We start from the raw sequence: 4,735 nt of genomic DNA on the forward strand, positions 1-4,735 counted from the left end.
GTTCGCGAGCTGCCGACCCCCCCCCCCCCCCCCCCCGGCAAGCCGGGTAACATGCCACTGCACGCGTACACATTCTGCTTAGCCGGTCCCTGTAGCGGACTCTCAGGTTCCACATGTTTGTGAGATGAATAACACTGCTGCGAATGTGGGTGCCAAGTATCTCTAAGGGGCATGTCTCCAGGCCCACTCAGGATCTGAACCTGCAGCCAACACGTGGCCTCCAGCCTTGCAGGGCACTTGGGCTACAGCCGGGCCTCAGCTTTATTTTCTAACAGCAGTCAGTAAGGTGGCATCTCACTGTAGTTTTAATTTGCACTTCCCTAATAATCAGTAGTGCTCAGCATCTTCCCACGTATCCATTAGCCATTTGGATATCTTCTTTGCAGAAATGTCCACTCAAGTATTTTATTTTTGTAGAGAGATTTTTGCTATAGGACGCGTGCGTTCACCGGAGAGACAGAAAGGCAGATTTCAGCCCCTGGGGTTATGGCCATGCCACAATCCCTTCTTCCCCCATTCTCCCCTTGGGATGTTGGGCATGCAAACACATGTCCAGCATGAGTTTCAAGCTTCTGGGTGCAGGACTCATACTGCAGATGGCTGTGTGGAAGTCCAGCGATCTAACCGTTACATGGTCCTGACTCCTGGTTAAGTTTATAAGGAGAGGAGAAAAGATCAGAACAGAAACACCCAGACCTGAATACATGCACTCCTGCTCTGCTATGTCTTGCCATGTGACCCATTTGCAATAAAAGCCTCACCAGATGGGGGCCCTGGACCTTAGACTACTCAACCATGAACTGAAAAAAAAATAAAAATAAAAAAAAATAAAAAAAACCTCTGTTTTTTTCCAAACTAAGAACTTTATTTTTTCTATTTTTTTCCCTTATTGTCAGAGGATGTGTGTACTTGGAGAGAGAGAGAGAGGCTGAGAGAGGGAGAGAGGAAGGAAATCCCCAGTGGGGTGTGATCATGCTGCAACTCTTTTCTCTCCATTACTCCTTCCTATTAAGATTTTGGGCATGTACACACACATTCCTGGCATATTCTCAACTGTAGTCAGCTACATGAGATCTGGTTCCCTTGACTACTGAGCCATGAGGTTGGCCCTAAAACTATATTCTTTAAATTATCCAAACTCAGGTACTTTCTGTTATTAGCAACAGAATGGACTAGAACAACATCTTAATAATATTGTTTTCCAGTCCATGAACATGGGATGTATTCTCATTTACATATGCTTTCCTTAGTTTTCATTGCACAAGTCTTTCACCTGTGTTTTAGTCTTTTTGATGCTATCATAAATGACACTGTATTTTAAATATCTTTTTAGATTGATTACTGTCAGCATATAGGAATGCAACTGATTTTCACATGCTTTGTATCCTGTTAATTTACTGAATTCATGTATTAGCTCTATTTTATTTAGGAAATCATTAGGATTTCTACAGATAAGATCATATTATTGTAAACAGTGATAATTTTACTTCTTCCTTTCCAATTTGGATGCCTTTCTTTTTCTTACCCAATTGCTTGGGCTAGAACTGCCAGCACTCTCTTGAATGGAAGAGCTAAAAGTAGGCAGCCCTGACTTATTCCTGATCTCAAGACAAAAAACTAGCCTTCTGCCATTGGGTACGGTGTTTGCCATGAGGTTCTCATATATGCCTGTTATTATACTAAGATAGTTTCCTTCTACTCTTAGCCTGCTGAGTCTTTCAAACTATGAAATGGTATTGAATCCTTCCATATTCTTGTTTCTGCAAGGTCTTTCTTGACTTTCTGTCCTATTTACCTTCAATATGACACTCTGCAGGATAGTGAAGAAACATGAAACAAGCCCCAACTCCCACCTCTGTGCCTCCAGCCCCCTTCCATAGATCTGCGTTAGTCACCTGCCTCTGCCACCTGCGAGGACATTATTTAAATGTGTATCTCCTCCACTAACTAAGTTTCCTCAGGACAGGGACAAGGTCATTGCAGCCTGGCCTGTGGTAGGAGTGTACTATTTCTGTAGAGCTGACAAAGGGGAAGATGGCACCTAGCTGCTCTATATCTTAAGGACCAGTCCTACGGAAAAGCACTAGCCTGGGCCTGCATGGCTAGGGAGGGTGACAGAGAAGACTGCACAGATGTTAGAGAAAATTTCTGAAGTGCTACCAAAATGCACTATCTAAGAAGGCAATAGACAGCCTGGGCAGGTAGTGATATTCTAGGAAGAGCAGCTAGCAAGACGGTAGCACTTTTATTAGAAATCCTCATACCACCTTACTCTTGGCTGTGGAGCACCTTGCTCTAGAGATGCCTAAGAAAAGCCTGGATCGGATGACGTCTGGATTCTCTTCCAAGTCTCTAATTGTGAAAGACAGGGGTACAGTCCCAACTTCTACATTATGGCTTTTCTTTTTATTTGTACTCTTTGCTTACAACTACTTCTTTGTGAGAACCAAGTGAAGAGCACCTACATCTGAGAAATAAAAAGAGTCAGAAATGAACTGGCCTCTGCTTTGTGGTTCTTTGTCCCAAACACACATTAAAATATTTGAATCGGAGCCAAACACCTAATAAACACAATAATTGATGCTAACACCAATACCTGCCCAAAATAACTCACAAAACAAGTAATAGAAAAGAATAATGTCCTAGATGTAGCATATTATACTTTCCTCATCTATAAAATGAAAACGATACAGAATGAATCCCAGGATTTTATGGGCACTAAGGTAATGACGTAAAACGTTGGGCAGTGCCAGGCACAGAGCAAGGCTTGATTCACGGAGTACAACTATTATTATTTAGCAGTGTGTAAACAAGTCCCAGCATCGAAAGGTTAGACTCAGTCTAACTAAATGGCAACTCTATACACACAATATTAGAACTTGACTAATTTTGTTTTTGAAGAAAATGTCTCGAAACTTCCTTTGTTCCATTATCACTCTGGAATTCCCTTCTCCATTCTATCTGTTATACAAGGTTTGGTGATGGCACTGGGTGGGAGGCTAAAGGAATATCTATGTCGATACATTTCTGCAAAATTTAAACATTTTTTAATTGCCAGGGGGCACCAGTGCTTCTGGGAAAGGTGCAGGGGTGGGAGGGGAGAGAAAGCACTCCCCAGTGGGGTGTGGTCATATTGCAATCCCTTTCCTATATTTCTTCTCATCAGACTTTGTGCGCACATGCACGTGTGTCTGGTATATTTTCTTCCTTTTTTTTCTTTGGTTTTATAACTTTATTTGAAAATCAGCAGTTAGTTCTCATCCACATTGACTGGTTGTAGATTTTTGAAAGTGGACACAGGTACACAGGTCACCAGAGTGTAGAGCTTGTTGGGTGAATCTTCATCCTCGTTTCGTTTTCTGGACAACCGCACACGGATTCCATATGGGATGTTCCTTATTCCTCTGGCCCAGACAGCTTTGTTGAGCCTGGTATAAGTGCTCACATCTGGAATCCCCATCTCTTTCATGGCAAATTTCCGGATTTCTTTGAGTGCCCGAGGGGCATGTTTCTTGAAGCCCATGCCATGGATGTGCTTGTGAATGTTGATAGTGTATTACCGGGTCACGACCTTGTTGACGGCAGAACGGCCCTTCTTCTCTCCACCCTTCTTTGCGGGAGCCATTCTACTGGGCCTAGCGTTTGGTATATTTTCTAACCTACCAGGGTCAGGACTCAAACCCCCTTCAGTCATGTGAGATCTGGCTCCCAATGCACACTGCTTAACCACTGTACTATGAAGCCAGCACTCAAACTGTAATGTTAAAACAACTAAGGTATAAGGACAGGGACCAGCAGATGGCGTAGCAGTTATGTTGTTGGACTCTCACATGGCTGACCATGGTTCAAGCCCCAGACCTGGTGGTTTGAAAATCACACCGAGCACATACATGTGCATGCTCAAGATCCCAGAAGGAAAACAGAGGATAAGGGACTCAGTGTGGCCATCCCCCTTGGGGGGTGATTTCTCACTTTCCCTCTGTCTCTGTCTCTTTCTCTCTAGCAAATGCATGCGCCCGAAGGCAAAAAAACAAAAACAAAAAACCAAAAACTCTTAATAAAGAAAAAAGATAGAAGGACTTCCATCAATAATTATAAAAATTATAGTGAATAATTTCTCAGTGTTGGATCTATACCTCATGGCATCTTCACCATGACCTCATGGAGCATAATCTATAGATGGAAAATCTACATCTTAAAGAAATTTGAAGGTCACAAAACAAAAAGGAAGCAATGCAGCCAGCTCTGGATCCAGACCTGTCTATGTTAGAGCCAAAGTCTTTACCCCTTAAAAATACACCTGCTGGGGCCAGCAGGTGGCATGGAGGGTAAGGTGCCGGATTTCACATGGTCAGCCTCACAGTTCAAGTCTCAGACCTAGTGGCTTCAGACTCACGCCAGGCATGTATACGTGAGTGCCCAAAATCCTGGGAGAATGGAGGGAAGGAGAACGGGGTGCAGCCATCCCACCTGGGAGCGACTTCTCACTCCCCCCCCCCGCCCGCCCCCCGGGCATGCACACATGCTCTATAGCAAAAACTAAAACAAACAAAACAAAAAGCCACGTGCAGGCAAGTGCGGTGATGCAATGCTCTGTGATATGGAAGATGGGGGTTCCATCCCTGGGTCAGTCTGCACACACCGGGTACACACATGCAAGTCCATGATTCTGGCTGTCTGGGAAGGCTGGAGAGAAGACAGTGGCACAAGACCCTGCCAAGGGTCTCTCTTTCTC

The 4,735-nt window shown here is 44.0% G+C and overlaps 1 pseudogene; it reads right to left on the bottom strand.

The window, feature by feature from the left end:
• Nucleotides 1-3,250: 3,250 nt before the first annotated feature.
• On the bottom strand, nucleotides 3,251-3,631 carry LOC102480478 (60S ribosomal protein L31 pseudogene; annotated as a pseudogene).
• Nucleotides 3,632-4,735: the final 1,104 nt, after the last annotated feature.

The sequence above is a fragment of the Tupaia chinensis genome, unplaced genomic scaffold (assembly GCF_000334495.1).
Source record: "Tupaia chinensis unplaced genomic scaffold, TupChi_1.0 Scaffold000578_2, whole genome shotgun sequence".
NCBI classification, from domain to species: Eukaryota; Metazoa; Chordata; class Mammalia; order Scandentia; family Tupaiidae; genus Tupaia; species Tupaia belangeri.